The 27,370-nt window shown below is 42.4% G+C and overlaps 1 long non-coding RNA gene across 2 annotated transcripts in view; it reads right to left on the reverse strand.

Moving 5' to 3' along the window:
- Positions 1-4,644: 4,644 nt before the first annotated feature.
- LOC121662868 overlaps positions 4,645-27,370 on the reverse strand; it is a 118,552-nt gene continuing 95,826 nt past the window's right edge. For both annotated transcript variants that reach the window (XR_006015461.1, XR_006015460.1), the window contains exon 4: positions 4,645-4,849. This is a non-coding gene — a long non-coding RNA (uncharacterized LOC121662868). The remainder of the gene's footprint in view (positions 4,850-27,370) is intronic.

Genomic DNA, 27,370 nt, shown 5'->3' on the forward strand with positions numbered 1-27,370 from the left:
CGGCACGGCCCGGCCCGGCCCGGCCCGGCCCGGCACGGCACGGCACGGCACAGCCCGGCACGGCACAGCCGCTGCTGAGGGCACTGCGCGGAGAGCAGCGCAGCACGGCGGTACAGCCCTGCGCTTTAACCCGATACCCGAGCCAGCCCTGCGCGGGAGAACCCGGCGTCGTCTCTTGTGGTGGAGCAGGTGGTGCAGTTAACACAGAAAGCATGGTGGCATCTTTGTCCAGGAGCAGCGAGGGGAGACCCCAGCACAGGCAGAGCCCCCACTGACAGGGCAGTGTCCCTCGTGTCCCGCAGGGACTGAGCCCAGCGCCCAAGCATCCATCAACAGCTGTGGGCACGGCAAGCAATGAACCAGGTCAAGGGTCCGTCCAGAGTGTCCGGCCAGGAGCAAAAGAACCAGAGATGGCTGTAGCACAGCCCCCATGTCCACCTGTGAGGCTGGGGGGACTGGAAAACAGCACCCCACAGCAGTGGTGGGGGGCTGGGAGGGGTCCCTGGTGAGCAGCCGTGGGCTGCGAGTGCCCTGGGACAGGAGAGCGGCCGCTCCTCCTGGCGAGGTACCCCTGAACCCCACACGCAGAACCTGGGGCTGTGCCCAGGGAGGCTGCTCAGGGCACGCAAAGCCTGACAGCTCAGTTACAGCCCCGACAGCTCATGTCTGTGCACGTCCCATGAGGAAAATTAAAAAACGAAAAGCCAGGAAGGCAGCCAGTGGAGGGAGTAGAGGCTGGTGGATCTGATGATTCCTGGGATCTGCCTGTCTACCACACTGAACGGAAAGATGGTTCCAGAGGAGGAACTGCCATTTGGTGTCCCCAGTCTGAGTTGTGCCCGAGGGATAAACATTTAAAAAGCTTAATCCCAGCAGCTAAGCACCCATCAGTTGAGATCCAGATACAGTAACATTCACTTAGGGAGAAAGCTGGCAAAAAGCAGAATCTGGATCATGCAAGGCAGTATACTTGTAAAGATAGGTGCTCCAGTTCAAAGAGTTTAAGCATCCTTCCTGTCTGTGCTTGAGAAAACAAGGAGTTGTCTGCAGCAGGAATTCACACACCATGGCACACCAAGTGGTGTAGACAACAGGCAGGATCTTGGGGCACCATCCCCATCACCAACAGCACAAGAGTCTGCAAAAATGGAGCATCCTTCACATTTCTGAAGCAAGAATGAAGGCAAGTTCACACTTCTGTGGTTAGAAAGTCCCTTGTCTATTTGAATGATGTCTTCAGACCTGACTAGTTGGCTGTCTATGACTCCAGCACCTGAAGCTTCCTTCATCAGACTGAAAATAAAGTTTGGATTTCAAACTGCTCTGCTAAACACATGAGAATCATCTGTCATTAGCTACAGACAATTTAACACTCAGAGCCAGAACATCTAGTGCTGAAGGAGCAACAACAGTTAATGGGAGTCTTCATGTTACAGTAAGTGAACAATGTTCAGGATCTGCCAGCCCATGGAAGGGAAGGCTTCCCTCTCTTGCACAGACAGGGAAAAGATCATGCAAGTCCAATGGTGAGAGTGCCATAAATTACTTGCAGTGCTCAGTCTCATGCAGGACACTTCTGTGGCAGGATTGCTACCCAGGCAAGAAAGTCACTAGCTTGGAGGATAACTGCTCTTCTCAAAGGTGCTCAGTTCATAAAAGGAAAAAAAAATCTTGTTCATGTATTAAGCGGAGATAAAAGAAAGTCAGAGGTAACTTTAGTGGAGATGGATTTAACTCCAGTGATTTGCATCAGTTAAATATGCAATCGATCCTGTTTACAGACCGCCATGTATCTGGCATTATTAATGAATCAAATTCTGTTTCTTCCTCTTAATTGCCCTAACTGTGTTAACAAAATTAGGAGAAGAGCCTAACAAAACATAAATAAATTATTTTGAAAACAAAACTAGCAGCCCCAGGTACTGTGGCATATTGCTGAGACAAAGCAGGTGGCCACAGGTGGCTGTGAGCCTCCAAAGGTAATGACTATCCATATGCTGTGCTATAGGGCTTGGTTGCACTTTGATGAAATACTCTGTCTACAAGCTGGCACAACACATTTGTTTTCAGAGCAATTAAAATCTACAGTAGATGGGAAAACACCATTTTTATGAAAACCCCCAGCAAGACAATACTTTACAGACCTATTGTAAGAGAATAAAGATTTTGTCCTTTGGGCTAAATTCTCGTTGTTTTTCATCTCATCTTTTGGACTTCTTTTTCCCCCTAGCAAAAGGAGGTGTAAAAATTTAAGTGCCACTACTCAGTGACATCTAACAATCTGCACATTGCATGGACAGGTGCTGTGAAGCTGTTATCATCTATTGGTGCAGGAGTTGTTATCTGACTTTCAAGGCGACATACTGTCCTGTGAGCTGTGCTTGTGCAGCTAACCAGTTTCCAGTGAGCCACTGCTATAGAGTGAACAGTTCATTAATTGGTATCAAGAACAAAATGAAGTTGAGCCTCATCTAGGATACAAAGATACACTGAGATAAATTAAATGATCATGTGTATAAAGTTTACTCATCAAGAATAAAATTCTTCATTTAAGAAAGAATTCAACTTACAAATTAATCTGCATGACTTGTCAAATACTCTATGGCTCATTTTCTAGACATTTAGACGTTTTGGACATTTTTCTAGAATCCAGGGAAATGGTGTTTCAGTCTCCCCATAGATCTTGTTGTCATTTTTGTGCAGCAGAACAATTTTTTGCAGTACTGCAGTATCTCATCCATACTTACCACTATAATGTTAAAAAAAACCATGTCTTCCTGCTTGCAAGTTTATAGTTTACATCATTTCAACAGCCCATTCCCTCTAGGATTCCCCTGCTACAGGAAAAAACAGGGCCTTTCCTTTTACCCTTTGAAAACTCAGAAAGACCCAAGTGAGGCAAACCCAGGCAGCTCTATTTTATCAGATTCCTCCAAAGATACATTTTTACAAACCTCCTGGTGTTAAACACCTCATCTCATTTCTTTCCAAAGACATAATGCTGTAAAATTTAAGGTTGGGCCACAGCTCTTGAGAGCCTTGGCAGCTTCCTGCCTTCCTCCCTGCATGGCTGCCCCTCTTCTTTCTCTTTTTTACACCTACCACCCCTGTATTTTTTTTTATGTTCACCAATATTCTTAGGGAGATTTATCATTTTAGCTACCTGTTCTAAATTGCTCTGTTGAGAGGCAGAGGTGTAACAAGAGCATGTTCCCCACTGTAACAGAAAACATAGTCGAGCTCTTACAACACCAATAGAAATAGCCACAAGGGGGTAAATTCAATTAATGTCTTTAAGGTCAGGCTCCACCTTCCCTAAACCAGAAATATTTAAACATAACTATTTACATAAAGAGCAGGAAAGTGTTATGCAAAATCAAAAATGAAATTTGTTAATAATTGGGAAAAGCAACTTGGTTGTTGTTGGAAGAGCCTAACAAGGAGCAACTGAGGCAGGTTCTGTATCTTTACTCAGTCCCTCTGGCAAATAGGAAAAGAAACATCTCTAACTGTAGACTCCATCAGAATATTAAGTATTTTCATATGGTGCATCTCTAAAAAATTGTGCTGTGCCAATTAATTTTTGTCAGAAGTCCCCTTGCTTTTGCATCTAAGGGATACGTGCTGCTACAACACACCAGGCCTCTGGAGCTGGGGCATCTCCTTTCACACAGCTCAGCCTTTTCCCTTTTCCTTATGGCATCTGAAGCAGAGCTCAGTTGCTGTTCATCAGCAAGGTCTCCCCCTCCTCCCTGCCCTCCACCACTGCTTCCCTCACAGCCCTGAATTACACTTTGCTGTGCATAAAAATTCCTGCCCTTATCTTGCTTCAGACCCAGCCTGTCTCCCACTGTGCAAAAACTTGCTGCTTCTAATCTTAATTTCTCAGCCAGCAGTCCTTGCAGTTACAGCTCACACCCCAGGGCATCTCCCTGGCAGAAGAAACTCCCTCTCCCTCTGGCCTACATTTGCAGGGTACCTCTGTCCCTCCCAGCCTGTCCTAAGGGGCACACATTGCCTGAGTCCCCTAATACTTACTGCAGTCACCTAGTGACTGACATCAGAGTGTCACTGAGCATTCCCTGCACAGCTCTGAAGAATTTATAAGACTGAAATATTCCTCTAGCTCACTAAAATACTGGTATTAATGCCACGGTCCCTGCAGAGTACCCAGCACAGTACGTCATCACCTCACACAGCAGGAGGCAGAGAGGCATTGCCTCTCCCAAGCCTGGCAGTGTACAGCACACTGAGTGCTAAGCATTTTAGTTTAAGAGCTGTCCATCCCCTCCCACTGCCTCCAAAGTCTGTTTGTGCTGTAGCAGAAGGCAAGGGGCAAGGGTATTTTTATTATTATATTACTAGGAGTCTTTGAGAAGTACTAGGAACATTCACAAAAGAGGCAGAGAATATCAGTGTGTTGGGGTTCTGCATTTCATAGAATCACAGAATGAATTAGGTTGGAAAAGACCTTTGAGATCATTGAGTCCAATCTATGACCTAACACCACCTTGTCAACTGAGTGCCACATCCAGGCTTTTCTTAAACACTTCCAGGGACGCTGACTCCACCACCTCCCTATGGTCTTCCTGTACCACATGAAAGTACAAAGAGGACAAAGATTCCCCCCCATTTTTCTTACCTTTCAGAAGGACATGAAACTTATGAACGGAATGTTTGGCCCCAGTCTGAAGCTTCTTCTATATTCCTTGTTATGGGTGAGGTGTATTCTTTCCTACTGGAGCTTCAGTAGGGTCACTTATGGAGGCAGTGCTCCTCAATTGTGGGCACACAGGAACAGCAAGACTCGACTTCCCCACTTGGGTAAGGAGGGGTGAAATCAGAGCACCTGAAAAGAATATGTTCAAAGAATACAACTGGCTAAGTCAAGGATCAGCACCATTACTAGCATTTACTCTTGCTATGTATTTATTCTAGTTCTATGGATTCAGATCAAATAGGCGTGTACTATCATTTTACCTGCTCAGAAGATGGAATTGCAACTGCCTTTAGAAATGGCTTTGAAAAGCCACCTAATCCTACTAAAATGCCCATTAAACATCTGCTTGATTTTAATTGTAGTGTTTTACGGAAGTTTCTTCCAAAAAGTTTCACTTTAACTGTACACTGGTTTTTAATACTGATAACTAAATTTGCTTCTTAACTTCAATGCTGGCACAAGACACCTGAATAGGTGGCCAGATTTCAAGAAGCACTGGAAACATAAAGTACCCACTGTACTCAAAACCAAGATTCACTGCTTCTCCAATGCATGTTGTTCCATGCCATCAACCTCTTGGTAAAGGAGTCTGTACCAATTAAGAAACAGACCAGTTTAGCTTACAGACCTGACAAAAACTCATTTGTTTCAATCAAGAAAATTCAGTAAGACATAAAGCAGGTCCATCTTCTCCATTGCTTCAGTCTCCTTAGCACCTTACTTTTGTAAAACTGAGACTGGAGGTCCTAATTCAGCAATAATTTTGCCATGCATTGAAGTTCCTCTAGAACTTCATGATATACTTCATTATGTCAAAATACTTCATTAAATCAGGGCCTGTGATGTTAATGATTTCTGCACCAGGAAAGATGGACAAAATGGTTATTTTTCAGATTCAGGCAAATATTTGAACATAGATCAACAAAAAAGAGGCCATGCAGAGCAGGATCTCACATTAAAAAGCATTATCACTAGCCTGAAATCAATCTGACAACCTTTAAATCAGACTTCTGCTGATCTGCAGACCATAGAGAAATACTCCTTCCTTCATTCAATTCATGCACAGCAATAAAAGACCAGTTGCCCAGAGATTTTACTTAGCTTGGTAGACAACAACACAGCTGAGGTCAAGCAGTGACACCAGTGTGTCTTCATTGCATTTGACTGAAATTCAATAAACTTGTGTAGGTTATGTAGTTTACACCACTGTCAAAGACAGGGATGCTGTTAACAATTTTGTGAAGGCAGAGCACTGGGGGAGATGAAAGGCATCTGCCAGCGTGCGGGCACGGGGCTGCACCACTGCAAACAATGAACGGAGGCAGAGCCATCGATTAGTGCTGCCATCCAGCTGCTCTGGCTGAACTCGGCACAGCTCAGGAATGGCACTCAACTGAATGCAGCAAGAGGTAACCTTGTCCTCTCCCTCCCCTGCTCCCATACAGGTTATAATATAGGAAATTAACTGAATACTCAGAGGAAGCTTACGAATTTTGGGGGAATCGCAGAAGCAATTTTCAATTTAACCACATTAAATGTGTGCAATTCGATCCAAGCCATTTAAATGAGTTCATTGTGAGAGTCAGCTGGCACAAAGTAATTTGCTTGGGAATGAAATCTGGCCCTGTTCTTCAGCAGTACTGTCCCTGTCCATACTCACGGACACTTTCTTAGTCATGTACAGAGCTGCTTTAAATAACAGAATAACATCTGCCAGTAAATCATTAAAGCCCCAGGACAGTAAAAATGAATTTGCGTATGGCAGACCCTCTGCAGTATCTCATTGCCAGGCACTAACTAGTTTCCATGCAAAGGCATGTAAAACTGGAATTCAGAACAAGTTCTTGCTGGTTTAAGTATTCAAAAGCCGTTCTTGAGTACTTGTCCGGATGCAACCCTTCCCCATGTAGCAAAGCCAGCCATCAGCAATTTCAGCATTAGCCAGCTCCATATCTCCTGCATAAAAGTCACAGTGCTGTGAGCAATTAACCACCAGTGTAAGTGGATTTATCCTAGGAAGGAGGAAGAAAGACAGTTCAATAGCATAATACAGACATGTCTGGATAATTAATAATAAACAGTTAGTGGGGGGGGAAATATCTGTAAGCTATGGAGAATGTTGTATTTGGGATTCATTTTTACTCTGCTAAAAGTAGTGCTGGGGAAATAGATTTTATTTTCTATCCAGTAGGAAATACGACTATGATTATTTACTGTAATTTTAAACACAAGCAAACGACTGACAGAGTGATATGTACCGTCATCTGAGCAAAAATTCATAATGTTTAATCAGCTGTTTGCTATAAAATGACATTTGCCTGTTGGATTGCTTTCAATTAGTACTAACAGAATTAAAAAGAAGCATTCTGAAATGGAGAGAATATTAGATGTGCCATTAAACTGGCTCTCTCTCATGCCTGAGATTTTGTGAATGCTGTCACATCTGATGTGCCTAAGGGTCTATCCCAGTTTTATTCCCTGTCAGTGGGAGACTTTGCTTCAAGGATACTGGATCAGATTGGAACTGGAGGAGGCTTTGATTTTTTTTTTTTTTTCCTTTGAAAGTTCAGCACATGGTCACAGTTGGCCCTGTTGTAGATGGCACCACATGCTATTCCATCATTAATTCTCTGCATTTCTTATATCCTTCACTTTTGAAGCTTTGCAATTTAGGAGCAATGCCAAAAAAGTAAAGGGATACTTGCTCTCCCCAGCATAAAATTTATTTACTTTTCATTTAAAAAAAACCCCAGATTTAAATTAGACAAAGGTAAAATGCCTTAAAATATTTTCAAGTGTTGACTTTGAATATTTTCAGACTTGTTAAAAATATTGTGGCAAAGTTGACAGATTATGTACAAAAAAGTGTGCAAGAGATGAAAGAACACTATTCCTAACACTCAAGAAAGGAACCAAACAAAAAAATGTTGACATAAGTAAATCATCCCCCTTTATTTGTTCTGATAGCTCATGCTCTGGCTCTCCTGACAACCCAAACTTAGGCATTGACACTCAAGTAGTTTAATGCCATTAAAAAAACTTAGAAAGTCTTCCATTCTTTTCTGTCCCCACAAAAAAATCTCGGTGATAAAACTTAAACCAAAGTGAGTGATGAATAGGCACACAAGTTTGATGGTGGGGGGGGTTATTCAATCATAACCTACTACATCATTCACAAAATGTATCTTGCTGGGTTTATTATTAAAAAAATCCCAAGCCCACGACCAAATTTAAACCCACCAGAATCAGTGTGAACTAGACAGGCTCTGCAGCCCCTGGCCAAGACCCTGCTCTGCAGCTGCTCTCCCACCCTGGTTCAGGTGATGTCCTTTGCCTCCCTCCCTCAGCATTGTGGAAAAATGAGCATTCACTTCCTGTGAAAAGTGCTATTCAGAAATGTGCACTGAGCAAAGATAGATCACCTATTAGTGCTTGCTACAACAAAACTACATGTGTCCCAAAACCACTGTGAAAACTGGGCTTCCTACATGATTCACCCTCTTTTATGGCACATTCCCAAAACTGCATGTTTTACCCATTAAAAAAAAAATCACATAGGTTTCCCAGAGAATTCTTGCAAAAGGGTTTCTTACATATTCAGGTCCTTTATGTAAAGTCGCTACATATGTCTATAGGTATTTAATCCAACTGAAAAGCTGTCAGTGTTTCCTATGCTTGTAAGAGTCTCTGCACTGGATCTTTGTTTCACAAGCCACATGTTATTAAAATACAAGAATTCTTGAGAAAAGTGCGCCTGGGACTATCTCCACATATGTCAAACTCTATGAGAGGAAACAGCATTTCTTCCATTGTTTGCCATGAGAAACTTCTTGTACTGTAGATTTTACAGTGTGTGTGTTTATGTATTTCACATATACAACCCCACATCCTCATTGCACTTACCCTTTCATTTATCCAAGTTTTATAAATAAGGATCCAAGTAATACCAGAGCCTGAAGTATAAGATAATTTCCTTATCTCCAGTAATATATAGCTTAACTGACTTTATACAGCCTTTTGGCAGCAGCATATCTACTGAATTTGTATTTCAGTTCACATGCCACTTTCAAGCCTCCAATATTTCAGCACAATTACAAATTAATGAGATAGGTAGTCTCCGTTGCAGAGATAGCAGCAATCTGTAAAAGGGTATTTAGAAAAGGAGTAATTTATTGGCTCATGGGGGTTCCAAGTGTGCAGTCGCATTAGCATGACAGTGGGAGGTCAAGAGACTCATTAACCAGCAGTTACAAGATAGGCAACTCAGTATTTTACAGGGGCAGGATGTACACATACACTTTAGGAAGCAATTATTGGGTGCTCACTTTGGCATTACCCTTGCCTCTGTCTCCCAACACTCCTGAGGGCCGTGGGTACCTGCTGTAGGGGGTCATTGCTCTGTGCCTACAGTAGGAAATCCTCTTCAGATTTGTTTCTGTTATGTTACCAAAAAATCTTGTGCAGTAGCACTGGAGCAGCAGAGAGCAGAACGTCTGCTGTGCCCCACTCCTGGGTGAGGGATCCAACAGCCACGTTCCTGCCCAGCACAACACCAACCTTGACCTGGCTGCTGCAGCCGGCACAGATGGGTCTTGTTAAGACCCAAGCTCATGTTTTCAGCTTGAACAACAAAGGAAGCATAGCCTGGGTTTGAAATTTGGGAGTAGGAACAAAGGCAAGGGAAAACAGATGATGGATGGAAAGAGGAAAAAATATGTGTGGGGCTTGAGGTAAGATACAGCAGCAAGGTAGCACTACCAAATGCTTGTTCTCAAACTGAGGAGAAAGCACGTGGAGAGCCTGCACCTTGGATAAAACACTAAATGTGTGGCGAGGTTTAAAACTGAATCAGTTACCAAAAATGAAGGTGTTACATCCTGGTAAAATAAAGTGCATGTCTCCATTGACCACAGTGGTACTCTGATGTTTTATACCCACTGAGAGGGCTTTCGCTCATTTTGAAGACCCTTACTTAAAGGGAATAAAATCTGCAAACAATCTGAAGCTTCTGACTGCAATTCATTCACACAGGGGAAAAAAGACTAAAATAACCTTGCAGAAAGCAGTTGTTGAGCAAGCCCAATGCCAACAGGGCGACCATATACCATGTTTAAATTAGCATAAGGTTGGGCTAGCATTTCTTGTCTCTCACCCCTCCCTCTCTGATCAGACACCCCACATCCTTTGTCTATGGAACAAGGGATTAAAGCAAAGACATACACTTGTTTTTGTCTAAATCAAATATGTAGAATGCAATAATTGACTCTGAATGTGCTGCATGCCTGATATCAGCAAACACCTTAATTATTAATTGAATTTCTTTAAACTAACAGTATCAAAGCCTATTACATCAATTCTTATCAAAACTGCGGCACTCCAAGACTTCAATGTTATTCCTAATTAAACACAAGGGTACCTATATGAGAGGGAAATAACACAAGCTTCACTATTTTCATAGATTTCAGATGTTCCTTAAATTTTACAAGAAGCCATTTCTCTTAAGCATTGGGTTATTTCTTGTTAAGAGCAGATTTGATTTTTTTAATTAGAAACATCAGATATTGCCTTCCCTTAGAAGTATTTTGGCCTAATTTTGATCTCACCTAAAAATGGCAATGCCAGACTAGCATAAAAATCAGAGTGAGAGCAGAATGTTGATCAAATCTGGAGTCAAATAAGCAGATCTTCAAAGGTTTTATACAGCTGATACCTGCATTATTCAGGCTTTTTATCAATTTCAGCTTTTGATGCTCCTTCCCCTTGGTCATGGTTTTTGCACATAACACATCATTATGCTGTGGAGTTAATTGCCACAGGATGTTTGGAGGCCAGGAGCAAATACGGGTCAACAGAGAGATTACTAAATAGATTAACATAAAACAGATTCTTTGGGGAATTCTGTCAAGAGTTCAATCCCATCTCCAAGTCAAGGTCCTTTAACTGAAGGTCATTGGAGAGACCTACATTTCCTTGTAGTCTGGCTCCTTACACAGACAAATCCCAGCTCCTTCCTCCTATACAAAGACATTGCTTGAGCAAGCACTGTGCTGCACAGCCCCGTGGTGTGACCATGCTCCTCACCTTTATGAAGGATCCTACTGCTGCTTCCTTTCATCACTATATAGGGCTGACAGGACACATGTTCAACAACTGCATTGTATAGTGATGATATGTAAGTGGTAGAGTAGGAAAAACTAACCAGAGGAAGTTATATTTAAAAAAAAAAAAAAAAGAAGGAGATAAAGAGAGAGAAACCTACACAGTAACAGTAAAAACAAGTTCAGCTCTTTACTGAAAATCCTAGTGAAAAATAGCTAAATAAAATGGAATATAGGTCAATTTAAAATTCACATGTTCACATGTTGGTGGAAGGCAACATCCAGGCCCAGGGCAAGTATTTCCTCTGAGCAAAACCCCCAAGTGTACACAGTTTGAATGCAGACCTTCCATGATAATGAGGTGTTTCACCAGAGTGGAAATTCTTAAAATACCTTACACTGCTGCTTCCAGCCCCCTTTGTTTAGAGAGGAGAGAGAGTCTGTTGTCCATCTGGCTGAGAGGCAAAGACAGCTGAGGTTTTGTTCTGCTCCACATCTCAGCTCCATGGCACAAAGGACACTGCTCTGGGTTTAGGAGGATTTGACAACCAATAAAAATGCCATATACCTGGCTTCTACTCCATAGTGTTCACTGGGTCTGGAGTAGCTGCTTCATTTGCTCCTGAAAGTTTCATTCACACTGGCAGCACTGCACAGCCTATGGTGTTTGAAAAGCCAAAAAGAAAAAAATATCTCTTATCAAGGCCAATGCTGCCCAAAAGGTTGGGATCCTCAATCAGAAGAGCTGGCTCAGCATCCTGAGTTAGAAAACAACCTCTGCATAAAGAATTTTTAATTAACTGATTAGGCTCTAAAAGCATTCATGGCACATTCTCCTCTCTTCTCATTCCATTAGAAAAGAGAAATATTCATCTACTCACATTTATAAACGCAGCCTACAACTGTAACAAACTTTCATAAATTCAGCCTATAAGGATAAGGAGCATTTCCTGCTCCTTTTGTGATGTGTAGCCCATCACCATCACTCCCACTTGCTTCTCTTTCAGGCCAGCACTGGAGTTCAGTGTTTGAAGAGTCATTTTACTGACGTTCTTTACAGTGAGTCCAGTGAATCCCCAAATCAGCAATTACTTTAATTCAATAGAACTGTGTCTAATTATTTCAAAGTAGTTGTATGTATTAACCTACATATTAGGATATTCATAAAACAAAAAGGAAACAGACTCACCATCATTTCCCAAATACCCAGGTGACCACTTGTGAATGTCAGCAGGAAACCCTTCCACTGTTTGCAGTTATACATTTCCTTAACTTCATTCTTCATTAGCAGTACACATTGTGTTTTTTAATAACTGCACTGTTAACAATTAGTAAATTCCTCTTTTAAAAAACTAGCCTGGGTGCACCATGTATGCCCACTGCTTTGTATCTAGCCAGCTCAATAGCTGCTTCAGGGTGAGATCCTGCCCCCAGCCAGAAAACAGCCAACACTAAAAATGAGCTTCCCCTGGCCTTTGAACAAAGCCATGATGCAAACTTGGGGGAAAAAAATATCTAACTGATGTAGATGCTGCCATGTGGTGGATTTCTTATGGTTGTTTCCGTTTGCTTCCAGCATTGCATCATAAAAAACACATTTCTATTTTCAGCCTTCTTGTGCAATTGAACTAGAAAGGGCTCCTTGCTGTCATCCTTACAGGTGCAGACCTCAACATATGCCAGAATTTACTGAAGCATCAGGAGTGAGCTATCACACCTATACACAGTTACTTTGGATCCCTCCCACCTTTTGTTTAAAATAGTAAGTGGCAAAACAGACCAACCAAAATGGTCTTAATATGTACACATATGACATATACATCTATACACAGTCAGACAAACACATGCCCATCATAACCCAAACACATCTACCATGCCAGATACGCCAACACACAGACAGAATAAGCAAATTTTAAGGTTGTGTCTTAATAATCACCTAAATTAAGACAGTGATGTAATAATGCAGATCAAGTTTAACTACAATCCCTTCAGTTATAAGCTAGTGATGGGTGGACTTCATGCTCAGACATATAAAAATACAATTCCTGGCCAATGCAGGAGTCTCTTTCCCAGCCTTCATGTCCTCTCTTTTTTCTCCTCCTCCCATACTTACATGCATTCCACTCTCTGACTTTTGTCATCACATTACCTACACTTTTTTTCATCTTTGTACCATGTTCCCCTTCTGCCACATCTTAAGAGAGGAATAGCTCTCAAGTATCTGGAAGGGATGGATATAAAACCCCCTTTCTTAAAGGGGCTATGCCATTATCCAAAATTACACTACAAGGTTGTGCCTCTTACAATGTTCAAAGGACCAGACCTGGAACCCAGCGTAGAAACTGAATATCCTTCTCCTGGAGAGAATAGTCCTCCTGGAAGACTCTACTAGGTCCCTCTGCACTTATCCTAAAATCAGAATAGACACATTGATGCTGGCCTGGGCTTCCCACCAAAATAAATCTGAAGGTGACCTGCAGAGGAGCTCAGGCTTTGCATCCACACACTTGGCTCACGCGGTTCTTTTGAAAGCCAATGCAATGAATGGGCATGAAATCTCAGAGTGCTTCTGGCAAGCCCTGGTCACACAGGGTGTTAAGCACTGACCCTAAAGGCTGGCCAAATACCTCTGAGGTACAAATCACCTTCTCACTCAGTTGCTGTCATCTGGAAGATTGAAAAAAGGACAGAGATCTGAAGGACTCTGCTGTGATAAACCCCCTTTCTTCCTCATATTTATTCATCATTGCACCTGAAATGACTAAGTCGAATCTCAAATTGAGGCTGCACACGCATGAACATTTTAGCAGACCAAAAAGAGCCTTCCACATGTCTTAATATTTTGTGCTATTTAGAGATGCCAGGTAAATCAGGATTCCCTGCCCTACAAACCATCCAAACCCACATAGATGCTGCCCCAGTCCTAGAAGGCAGCTGTGTCCTGGCTGCTTTCATGCTCAACATAAAGCCTGCACATGCTGCAGCTACCTCCACTTATAGACCTTGTATAGGCTTGGGGTTTATCGTATTTTTATGGAAATTCAGTTCAGTGCTCAATTTACCCTTATTTAAATGCTAATTTCAGTGGAGTGGTTTAACAAAGCAATTATGAAAAAAAGGCTCTAATCTTCCTCAGACTGATTAGGGAGAAACTCAGAATGTGGTAGACAGATTAACCATGTAAATGCAACATAAGTGATCTGTTTCCTACTTAATGCACTCAGTGATAAGCGATTTGGTTACAAAGGTGACAGTTCAGCCTCCTTTTCTAAATATATAACACCAAAGAATCAACAAAACACTAACACCTCATGCAGGGTGTTGCATATAATAATTATCCTTAGCAATCTCTCTTGTTTTCTTTACTTAACACTCACTCTTGTTTTCCTTCTTAATATATGTTTATCCATTTTATTTAGAACTTCTGACTGAAAGATATAATCAGACACTTTAGAAGGCATTTTACTGTAGTTGTAGTTAGTTCAGTTAAGTGCCACAATTTAAAATGGTTTAATGCTAATTCCACCTCCCCCCTCTGCCAGAGCTGCAACTGAATCTGACAATGCCAAGCAATTCAAGAGGTCTCCACCTACTAGAATCAAAATTCACCAGTTCTACCAGCTCTCCAAAGCCTCTTTGGGTAAAAACTAAACATGAATATCCTACCTGCAACAACACATTTCTCAGAGCAAGGATAAGCAACAGAGAGAATTGTAACACGGGGGTTTTAGGCCTGATACCCATTCCTTGGATAATCTACAGTGCCATTAAAATTTGCAGCATCTGTCTGCTCTTGGGAACCGGCAACATGTGACTGACAGAAATCTGTGAGATACTGTCAAATACTCCATCTTTTGCCTCTGAATCTGTGGAATTTTATTTAAGTTGAATACACAAAGGATTCAATGTCACTGTTGATTTATGACTTTCAAATACCAAATTTTATTTTCTAAAGTTTAATCATTGCAGTTCTTTTCTTCCAGAGGCCTGTTACCTCTCTTTGAGAGCTTCCTCTCTGCCTTTCTGTCATTGTTTCAATTCTTTCCAATGCTTTCCTGGTTTCTCCCATCCCTTCCTGAGTGTGCGGCCTCAAGGTTGTGCAATCCTTAGGGACAGGGCTGTGAGGGAGGAGAAAAACCAAAGCTTGTGAGCAGTTTTCTTGGGTTTGATGCACAATTCTCCCAGGGAAACAGCTCAGGTCCTAAAGTTCTGTAACGAACTATCAGTTCACTGACAAACCCTGACTGAGTACGTACCCTCTAATGAAATGTGCTTTGGAAGGTAAATGGAAATAAAAGATTGCTGAGGTGAGTCCTGGTGGCAGGGACCTGTATAAGGAGAGAGGTCTCAGATGAGAAAAACTGAATTCCCACCACTACAGTATTCAGTGCTATTTGAATCAATGATTACCCACAAAGAGATTTCACACAATACATGGAATAAATGTAAGTTAGGAATCCATTTCCATTTGATTTAAACTAAGTACTTTGGGAGAGTAAAACAGCCTCCCTTGACAGAATTTGTTTCATTAAGGTTTTCCTAAACTTTACACAGCACAGTAGACATAGTAATTTTATTTCCAAATGAGTTAAAACAGCTTCTGATCTGGTAGAGGCACTCAATTACGATCAGAAGGGCAAGAAACTAAAATATATGTAAGTGTGCTCGGCAATTCATGTCATTTCAGCATAATTATTCTACCTCAGGGTCAGCTCAAGTTGCTCCCACGAAAGCTAACTTCCTCTGAAGGGCTATTTCTCATGGATGCTTGATTCTTAATCACCTCATCAGATCAACTGCTGCTCTGCCTATCCCTGTGATCACTGGGAAGGTTTCAGACCCCTTCTACTGAAGTTAGTTATTAGTCAGCTCCATTCCAGCTGTGAGGCTGAAAATTTCCAAAAAAACAAACACATTTAATAGTGTTTCAGCTTATGCAGGAGAGTTCTTTTAAGTACTTGCAAAAAAACCCACTGAGTAATATTAAAGAGCAAACACCCATTTGATGTGACACTCCTAAATTCTTTGACACTCAGAGATTTTGGCAGCTGCCAGCTGAGGATGACAATGCTGTTGTACTTCCTTACACTGCAGGTCATGCATTCCCAGTAAGGCTCTGGGTCCCTTCTGCACCTGGCCAAGGGAAATGCCACAAGATTAATTCCCATCCAGTCGCACCTCTGGAGTAACCACAGACACTGCACACAGGGCAGACTCATAGAAAAGCCTTTGGAAAAGATTCCTGGAAGTGATTTTAGACATACACTGTGAACAAGTTTCCAGTGGGAATTGGCTCATTGGGTTGGATACTGAACACTCTTAGGGCAGTGCCTACATTATTAAAAGGAGGTATTTTAAATGGTCATGTTTCTAACACATTTTGAAACAGCAGGGGAGACAGCAACCTAAATCCTGTGGTCCTCTGTAGCTGGCCTGTCAAGACAACCTGAAGCACAAGGTTAGTGTGCCACCCATCCTTAGAATTCCCCTGGATGGTCTGGAGTGTCACTACTGAAACACTGCACTGAAGTGCCATACCTCAGCCATAACATACACCTCCATTTCAGCTTTCCAGGTAGGTAATCATTTTTAATTACAGTATTTGTATTTAAGCTCTGCACACAACAAATCAATTTCATCTTTGCAGTATGTGCCGGACTACCTCTCAGTAGCTTTGGGAAAAAAAAAAAAGGAAGAAAACATCAGCCAGCTGCCTGGGTGTTCCCAGAAACAAGAAAACATCTATCAAGCCTTGGCACAAACAGTTCTTATTTCTGTTTTATCTATTTATTTTCCTAAAAGCATCACTGAAACAATTCACAAGATTTATAATCCGCAAGAAAAGCGATTTAAGCCCACATCTGCAGAAAAATGTTAATTTATAGAAAACAGTAATCTACCTAAAACCTCCTTAGGAAAACATTTCTGCAAATTCGTAAGACTGTGTCCCAAAAGAACTGAAAAATGTATTATTCAATTGTTTGTGCTTTGTAGGTGTAGAACTGCATGTGTAGAAGAAGAACATGGGCACAAAGCCAGCAGGAAACATTATTATAGGAACTGCCCCTCAGAGGCAAATCTCAAATAGAAAATAATCCACAGGCTAGTGGCAAAAATACAGCCCCAAGCCCTCAAGTACAGCCTGTGCTTTCATGCTGCCCTGCCCTTAAGAGCAAAATGGCACAGCAGAGGAGTCAAACACCTTGATTGTTCAGCAAGTCTGAGAGTTTAGAGCATTGTCACTAGTTCTGTTTGCTTTAGGGGCAAAGCTCCATTTGCTTTAGTTCCTTTGCCCTGAGCCCCAGGGACAGAGTGCCTAAGGATCAGCCACATCACCTCAGCCCTGCGGTGCTCATGTGCAACCACAACAATCCCAGTGATTCCAAACAACCTTCTTTCCCTTCTGGCTCTCTGGTACAGAAAGAACAGCACCTGACCTGCAGGCTGACACACCAGAAACTTTTAAATCCCAGTGTTCCCCCTGGATGTCTGCAGTTTGTTTCTGTTATTCAGACACTCCCTGCTGAGCTGAAGGGGGTTTGCTCATGTCAGCTGAGTCCCTGTGTGCGTGTGAGCAGCAAACAGATGCAGCTCCCTCAGCTCAAGTGCTGGATTGCTCGTGAACTTGATTCCATCCACATCCCTCCCTCATGAGCACTCCAACCCCCTCCAAGCAGGCACAGAGCTTTTTGTGGACTGCACTTGTCTTGGAGAAAACCCAAAAACCTCCTTTGTTCTTTCACTCTGTTCAGGTGAAAATGCACCTTCAATACATCTTCTTGACCAGAGAAGATGAACCCTCTAGTCCCCCTTGCTACAAGCATCATTTATTCAGTGACTTCTCCTGGGAAGCCAGGGCTCCAGGAGCACACACAACTAAAGAGCACATGGATGGTCAAAGGCATCCCACATGTTCCCTCCTCCATTGGCTGTCATGAACATCCTCTTCCTTTGTGTGCTTTTGGATGTGATAAAAATACTATTGGATATTCCTGACCTTAAAGACAGCTATACTTTCAAAACTTATTTGAGATGGAGACTACTGCATGGCAATTCTTTATCTTAACTCCTCTGCAGAATATTTTCATGTGCTTTTTCATTTCAGATGTTACAAAGGCCTTAGTCTCTCTCAGTGGTGGGGAGGAGAATAAATCTGCATGTGTTAAGGGCACAGGGAGCAGGAATAGACACTTTCCAGGGCTGTAGTCACTGCTCTCACTCCAGAGTCACACATGGGACTCACTTTCTTTGGCAGAACTCCAGAGTTCTTGGCGTTGTTTGGGAGACAAACAATCACAGGAACTATTTTAGCTGAATAGGCCTTGCAGGTATGTGTGCTCTGGAATAATAAGTACAATGTTATGGTGCAAAAGAGGGACAGGACAAGAACAGATTCTTCAGGCATACTTGTAGTTCTTTTGAGAACAGATCTAAAATTTTATGTTTTCATGAGTAAGATGAGGGGACAGTACTTGCACACCTGTGTTCTCTTGTCCATTTCTTTTTTCCTTCTATACTTTGCAACATAACTAGCAGGAGTGCCAGAGGTGCCCGTCAGTGAAATATCAGTACAAATATGTACAAAGAGTTCATGGAAATGTTCATGCCCACTTAAGCTACTGCCATGGTGAACAACTGCCATAGAAATAAACCATTTCAGGCCAAAGACTTGAGGCAGCAGTCCCTGGCCATAGCAGTTCTTGTCCTGGGGAATTACAGAGCCTCCCTTCAGCCTAATGTCACAGGCAAACCCATGGGCCATAAAAAGGTGAAGAGGGCACAGAGGTGCCAGAGAAGAGCACAGATACCATCCAGTACAAAGTGTTAATTTTGTGCTGGATTTATCGTAATTTCTTCCTCTTTTCAGTTTAATGGGTTGTAAGTTATCTTACATGCTTTAGCTGGAACCTGCAGGTAGTTTTCCAGAAGTTTGAGTTCTGAAATCATTTTAAAGCACCAAGATGATACAAATATAAAAACAATCTTTAAATAATCTGTTAATGCTGAATTAAACTTCCTTTATAGCAAGAGGAAGTTAAATTACATAAATGAAACTACAGCAATTAGGCCATTTAAACCATGAACAGAAAGATTGAAGCTGACAGGATATCAAGTAGCATCCAGGCTTCAATATGAAAGACTCCTGTCCTCCACCCATCACAAAGGCTACTCAGGCTGTTTCAAACCATTTTAATCTGGTCTTGTATAAAATTATCCTCTAACAGAAGAAACAAAAAAGCACTGCTTTGGGCTGCCTTCTCCCTTTGCAGGCTGTCATCTGTATTTTCCTTACCAAGGATGCTCATGTCCTCTTCAGATCTTTGTCTCTAGAAATTCCTCTAACTGCCAAAGCTTTGCTTTACTAAATTTTTGTTCTATAAAAAACCAAGTTTTCTCTTAAAATGTTCCTAGATAACATGTTCAGTAATCTAAACCAGGATTACTGATACCTTTTTGTCATTATAGGAATGACAATTCAATGTTCCCTACCTGTGCCTTTCAGCATTTCCCGAAATCAAGCATAAAGTCAATCTGCCCACATCTGGATATTCTGCCAAGAGTCTTTGTGGTTAAGGAATGATTTCTCACTGCTTCCTGAACAGTATTGTCATACTTCCCATTACTATAATTACCCATTCTCTGTACAATAGTAGTGCTTCCCATATTTCCCTTTCTCTGTCCAAAACATGCACTGCAGCCACCTTTCTAATTAGATGCACATGCACTGAGCCATCCATCTTCCTTATTAACTTTACCAGTTATGGGTAGCAAGACCTTTCCCATCCCTGTCATTCATAAAGTGGCAACACATTAAACACAGAAATAAGCATGAACTGTGGCAAATGCCTGCTTTCAGCCATCTTTCCTAATACTCTGCTCTTTAATCTTTCATGTGATCATCTTTTCCATAATTACATCCATTATAATTATATTCATCCTCCTACCGTCAATCCCTTAAATTGCAGCCTACAACATTTGTGAGGAAAGTGACAAGTCTTGTAGGAAGGGGAAAGAAGACAAAGAGATTTTCTATACTGGAGATAGGTGCTGTTCAGGAAGTCTGGAATAGCACACAACATGCAACCAGAACCAATGCACCAACATCCCACTTGGGATTAGCAAGTCCCTCAGAAAGGTGAGGCTTCCTCTCCACTCCTCTCCAGCCTGTATCACTGGAAAGCTTCCTCTCATACTGCTGATTTTAGGGGCTTGTGTTTTCTCCTGCTTTCTCCCACTTTCTGGCACATTTAGACCTCATGGTCTCTGCAGTTCTCTCAATACCAGAAATCCTTTCAGGGACAGAGTTTCTTCACCTAAAAATCATTAGCAACCTCTCTGAAACTCAAACTAATCTCCAAGGGCTATAACTCAGCAAATTAATTGAAACAGGTTCCTGTTCCAGCCCCACTCAAACCTAGATCAGCATTCAGCGAGACAGACTTCTCTCAAACCTGGCTTTATTCACTGGGATTTGGCTATGGGATACTATTTACACTCTTCAGGGTCTCAAACCCTGTTAAATCAGAGATAGTGGATACAGCTGCTCTCCCACTGCTTCCACCAGGGAAAAGACATCCATAGAGTCACTGGGCTCCCACCTCCCATCTCCTCCTGCTCCTCTGAAAGGCCTGACCCAGCAAGCGGCCTCTGCACCCTCCCAGTGAGCTCCAACGCTTCTCAAGCACATTCCCAGACCACAGCCCTCCAGCTTTGGCTTTTGTGTGAGACCCAAAACCTCTCTGCTGCCATCCTGATTTGAAAAGTTTTGTGCTGCAGCTGAGCTCCCCTCCTAGACTTTTCTTCTTGACAACTCTGCAGCCCGTGCCTTTGCTTGCTCTGCTCACACAAGTGCTATAAATCATCCCCCACTATAAGGTGCTCAGATTAGTCATAAGGCAGCTACATCATAAGGGCTAATTGGCCCGATTAGCTGTTCTCAGTTGAGACCATTATCTGAAAAATCTTTGCTTGTTCTTGTCTGTTTGTGATTTTTGCAATGAACCAGCACATCTATTCCACAAAATACCTTTTTGTCCTTGCTGATTCTGTATTCCAAAAGCATCTAGAGTAACTTACATTAAGAGAATCCGCAGATTTTCCCCATTTCCTTAGCTTTTCAGGAGCTGCCTCACAGTGGAATTTCATTGAATGGACCTTGTTTATCTTCAAACAGGAAACAGACACCAATTCCTAGCTTGTACTTTATACGAAAATAACTTATTCCATTAGCAAAGGAAAACTGTTCTTTTTTTATCTCAGATCTGGGATGTATCATGTGCTCAGCAACATGCCTGAAACTAAACAGAAGTGACAGTGCTAAAACTGTGCAACACACAGTTTTCATCTCCAGCCACAGAGATACTTAACTAGAGTCAATATGTGAAAACACCAAGGGCCAGAACCATCATTTGTGATCAGAGCTGTGCATTATCAAAATAAAGAGCTCAAATGCTTAACTCCACTGATTGAATTCAACATCCTCAAATCACATCTGGACTGCATGCTGTAGGATGCCACAGCGCCCTGGTACTGCTGTTGTGCCTCCCATCCCAGGCATCGTCATGTGGCTGCAGGAGATACTGGCACATTTAGGCCTTCCATCAGTAATTTCATTTCTGTTCCAACTCATGGGTGCCTCACATGGGCAATGCAATAGGAAATAACACTGCTGTCTGTGGCAAAGTCAAGTGTAGTATAGAAGCCCCTTTTAGCATGGTGGGATGTTTCAAAGGACGCTCTTAATTTCCCACCCAAGTTTTGTGAAAGACCATCTGAGACAGAGCCTTCCTGAAGAACTGATGGCACTCCAGACCTGCACAAGTGCACTTCTGTGCTAGGAATCCAAAGAGACAAAGAGGAAAGGTGTTTTACACATGCAGAGTGGAGGCACTGAGACTACAGCTTGGGTTTGAGCCCACCTCTAATGTAAATATCAGGCCCATGGCAACATTCTGGTATCTATTGCTACCAGGCACCATGAACTTCATTTGCTTGTGTCTGGTAGCTGGCCAGATCCATTTGACTGCAAATACTGACATTCAGTATCCTCAGAAGATTCCTCAAGATCCTCAGAAGCATTCCATATTCAGGGCTGCTCTTAGGATTACGAGAAGATGCCCAGTGCTTCAGAAGAAAAGCTGTGGGACTCAGGCTGAAACATAACTGTACAAACACACATCACAAATGGACTCTTGCTTCAGCACTCAGGGTCACTAACTGGTCTCCTGCCAAAGCCAGTCTCGTTTACATCACTTCCTGAGGTGGCCAAGGGCCAGTAGAAGCTCAACAGCTGCACAACCAGAAACTCTTTCACCCACATGACAGAGTCTCTCTTGCCATAAGGCTTGTGATTTGGACACTGCAATACCTTGACTTGGATGGATGTACTTGCCAGTCTGGGAGGAAAAGCCTTGACTCAGAACTGCCAGCTCTGCATCTTCCACATTTTCAGATAAAATATTTATAGCTTTCTGCCAGGTTGCCTCTTACATGGGGAAGGAGCTCCCCCCAAAAGCTACCCAATCTCCTTTGTACCCTCAGTGATCTCCTGTGTACCCTCTCTCCACAACAAAGTGTGGGGAGAGGTTCCCGTTGCCTTGCACATAAATGCCAGATAGCAGGGGCACCTCTGAGGCTCAGGCACCACCACAGGGCAAACCCACCTCTCTTCTAGGTGGTACAAACCTACTGATGCACACTATAGCCCAGAGAGAAGAGAGGCAAAAACAAAGCAAGGAAACTGTTAGAATCCCCTAGCAAACAGAACTAATTATTCCATGGAGCCCTTCCCAAGGATGTCAGGATGTACATTCAGAGGACAAGGCATTGATCAGTGGAAATGATCAAAAAGGAAAGAAAGCAAAACTGTGCACTGAAAAGCCAGAAGAGAGAAAGTCTTGGACAGCAAGCAAGCACTAACAACATGGCCCGAGGAAAAGCCAGAGAGGACAGCTTTTAAGTGAGCTTCCTTGAGTCCTGCTGTGTTCAGGGACACAGGCCTTTGTAAATTCTTCAAAATACGCAGGAGTGCATCAAAGTCACACTTAACTCACCAATTTCTCATCTTAAGTGGAACGACTGACAGAAAATGTCTCTCCCCAGACTTTTTTTGTTAGCTTCTGGGGTCAAGAGAGGCTACAATAATAATTACAGCCTCAGCAAGGAGATGATATCTTGTGTTAGAGGACACATTATTTGAATCAGGATTGAAGAGACAATGCTTTTGTAGCAGCAGCTAGGCATAAGAGGAGCTGATTTTTCTCTTATTAAATACAGGAGGTTTCATCCTCTTTTGCTGTTAACAGATTGATACATGTTCTGGTCCTGCATTTGTAACATTCTGTAGTCTGGCTGACTGATTTGCTTAGAATTTAAATTGTTCAGGACAACCACTTCTTTTAATCTTATAATACCTAAAAAAACACCATGATACTAACAGAGATATGATTGCGGGGTTTTGCTATAGTAAGGTTTGTCATCTTCTGAAGGCATATTGCTCCAGCTCCCCAGGGTCCAGAAGGAAGGAAAAAACCAGAACTGGGCACAAAGAGAAGCGTTTTACAAAACTTCACAGGGTGGATCAGGGACAAAAAGTCATGCCACATGTTAATCTTAATTCCTTGTTGCTTTACCCTGTAATTCATCTCTGAGCTCAGCACTGGGGGCAGTTCACTGCCTGGGACCCCTGTGTGGTGGGTGGTTTCTGTACTTGTTTTAGAAGTGCCCCCATACAGCAGGGGCAGTGCTGTTGTCCCCAGGCCTGCCCAAGAAGCCAGCTGGTGGTCACGAGCCAGCTGCCCTGGAGTAAAAAGCAGGCTTCCTGCCACCTCCCTCACTGCCTGATACCTCCTCCAGTTACCTGGGCAGTACCTAAAATACAAGATCCCTGCTTCAGTTAACTGAGTGATGCAACTAATGACCTCCATTAGAAACACAGAGTCCTGCTGAGCTGGGAGACATCGTATCCTGAAGTGGCACCTTAGCAGTGAAGGTACAGCTGGTTGGGAAGCAGCTGTAGGACACATGGTATTCCCAGGCTGAGGTGCACTCCCAGCTTCATCTTCCCATCAGGAAGAGTCATGGGTGAGAGGGAGCCCTCTAAACTCAACTGACTGGCATGTCTGGAAAAGGGCACAAAGCTGAAAACACAACCTTACTCAGGCTTTTTGTTAAAAGAAATGAAAATATTTGAGCATCCAGAGCCAAAAGTCTTTACTTTTTAAATACACAGTTTAGATACCGACACTATAAAGAGGATGGAGGTGTAACTGAGCTCTGACTGTTTTCAGAGCTTTCCCCACTTAAAAAAAAGATTCACGTGTCTGTGTGCGTATCACACACATATAAAGAACTTTAAAAGAGCTGCACATACAGGGTTAAACTAAATCGGCCCCAGGGAATGCCACAGCCCTGTCAATACTGTGTTTAAAGCTTACCAGCTGTGCCACCACGGCAAAAGTCTCTGATGGTGGTGTTCTGTTTAGAGTGAGGTTTTTGGTACTCATGGTGGATTTGACCTTCCTCACCTAAGTGCTCTAGATACCCTGGATTTTGTGATTCTTACTCAGGATAAATATTAATGAATTACCCAAAGAGAAAAGTATTAGGCCTCTCCACTCATTCTGACCCCAGAGAAGCATTTCATTCTGCAAAAGTCATGCAGAGTGAAAAAAGAAAAGGCTGATTCATCTGCAATGCAGCTCACCCCAAATTGCTTATACTTGCACTGTCACGCTCCATGCTGGCACTGCTAACTTACTGTTTGCTATTTTGGCTAATTATATAACTTTCAAAGGAAAGATTGTTCTTACAAAGCACTGAAAGAAGAGTGGGAGGCATTATATCCGTCTCCTACACATCTGAAACTCTGTATAATGAACTTCCAAATTCTGAGATGTCTGAGGAGATTATGTCTCCTCATGGCAAGGCTGGATCTGCCCCAGAACATGAGATTTGCAGGGAAGGCATCTTTGCTCTCTGCCCTCTGTTGTTAGTGTCCAAACAAAACCTAGCAAAGAAACACTATCTATTGGCAGGACTGAAAAGTCCATGTATTCAAACTGTCCAACATTATTAAGCATATAAATAAAATCATTCAAGAGAGAATCAAATTCCCTGCTGGGGGAAAGGCTATTCATAGGCAACTGGAGAGAACTGCACTGTAACTCCAGATTCATGCAGCTTCAAATTGTCTCATTTTTGATGTTTAGATAACAGAGTCCCCTGGGCCTTTCTATTCAGCTCAGTGTGCAGCGGTACGATGGCTGAAGAAAAACTCAACACACAAAGGATTAAGAGATGCTATTTCTTCACAATACAGGGGAAGATGGAAAATGCTATAGGGTGGGAATGGCTTAGAATGGCTTGCCCTTGTCTTTACAGCTTGTGAGCAATCAGCGTGGCTGTTGGTATTCAATACTAAGTTTCATCAAAACCACGAAGTATGATTAAGCCACTAAAAAAAGCTGGAGAGTATCCAGGGTTTAATTACCATCATATCAGAGTTCTAAATGCTGATGAGAGCAAGTGTCAAACAAGAAGAATGGCATGCAATACAGTACACCTTGGGGACTGCCTGATGAGTGACTGGCTCATGAGTGCCTGGCAAACCAACTACAAGAGAGAATTACAGAGGTTTAATATACTGAAGAAAAAGAGAGCTGTTAACTTACCTGGATCCCAAACAACAAAGCGGATCAAATAAGAATCTAAACCCCAAAATCACTTGGATTAAGTATAACCAGGATGCTTTCTTTTATTTGAAGGAAAAGATCTGCCAGACACCTTTTAGCAAATGCTCCCCCAATTACATTAGTATTTAGACTCAACTCTGCCTAATATATCTAACCAAATTCCAGGCCCCACTGTTCTCAAGCTTACACGTACAGAAAGGCAGTCTTCGCTCTGAAAGGGACTGAGAACAACAAGACAGTGCAGGACGTGTAATCATCCATACTTTTTGCATATGGCAACAGCAACTGGAGGTACAGTGCATGTCTGTGTCCAGTGGTGACAGATCACAGCTGGGCCTTGCTGTGGACTCTTCCAAAAATGTGTCTTTGGTCCAGCCAAAAAGCCTTAAACTTTGCCTCTTCCTACACCTCACAGGAAGATCATTTACAGGATACCAAAAACAAATATAAGAAATATATATAGGTCTTCCTAAGAGCAAACCAAATGTCTTTAGCTGCAGACATTTTCATAGCCAATTCAGAAGTTTAATATTATACAACTCTTTATCTTTTAAGCAATTCTGCTTAAAATATAACCGTCAAACTTTCACTGTCCATTCAAAGGGACATTACTCAACACAGCAGTCAGATAGGGTTTGCAAGATAATTTGGGCTAACTTTTGCAAGAACATCATTACTTCCAACCTTTAGTCTGATATTATGTCCTTCCCTCTCCACTGCCACAAACACCCAAGAATATTGCACACAACAGCCCAAAAATAATGGACTCGATGGGTTAGAGGAATAAACTTCTTCAAGGTGTGCAGAACGCAGGATTGGCCATTCTATATAAGGGGCCCATAAATCTGTAGAACTAGAGGAGATTACCTTTGGATATCTCAATAGTTGTGCAGAAGTTGCAAACAGCAGTTTGCTCCTGTGTGCATGCAATCATCTAAAACCCTGTGACACAGAATCCATGTGGGAATAACCGCACCAGAGTGGTTTTGGTCAGGCACAGCTTCAAAATCTGATTTCTGTTTAACTAACCTGAGTGTTTCCTGGAGGAAACATTGCAATACCTCTGCATATCCTCCTCCTCTAGAGCGACTCGATGTCTGTCCACAAGTGGCACTTGAGGATTCAGTAGGCACGTGAGTGCACTATCAATCACTCTAGTAATTTTTAATAGCAAAGAGCCTGATTTCTCACTGGAGGAGCACCCCACTGATACAACACATCAGACGAAAGCATGCCCTCCCTGACCACAACTCCTGCCTTTTATCTTTCAGACTAAATAAGGCCTAACCATATACAAGCATCTATAGCAAGGGCCCTGAACTCTTCAGAGGTCCTAAGCCCTGCCCCTGGGTCTGTCAAAGTCCCAAACTAAGGCCAAAATTAATCAATACATTTGATAATTTAATCAACATTTGATCCAAATTTTGCTTCCTCTAGGTCATCTTGAGCAACTGAGGAACTCTTTTGACTTAAAATGTGTCAGCAAAAACAACAGAGCTCCTGGCTCTCACCATGGGCAGGGGGTTTAGTACAGCACAATTTATCTCTTGTCAAGGTGATTTATTTTCCTGCTGTGAAGTGCTGATATAAATACTCATCAAAGAAATACAGGAAGAAGTCTCATAGTCCTCTTTAACACCTTTGTAGAGGTCTTTTTCATCGACCATTCTCTATGCAGAGGAGCATAAGGAACATTTTGTCTCCAAATACATGCTCTGCTGACACAGCATCTCCTGCCCTGCAAGCACCCCAGCAAAGCTGCTCTTTGTACCTGTGGCAGCTAAATCACTTCCTATCACAGCACACCGTAGTGAAAACCCCAATCCCCTCTTAAGCAATTTCGATGGCACAAGTTTTGG

The sequence above is a fragment of the Corvus kubaryi genome, unplaced genomic scaffold, assembly GCF_017639235.1.
Source record: "Corvus kubaryi isolate FWS band 111438036 unplaced genomic scaffold, C.kubaryi_AGA036_p1.0 37264, whole genome shotgun sequence".
NCBI lineage: Eukaryota > Metazoa > Chordata > Aves > Passeriformes > Corvidae > Corvus > Corvus kubaryi.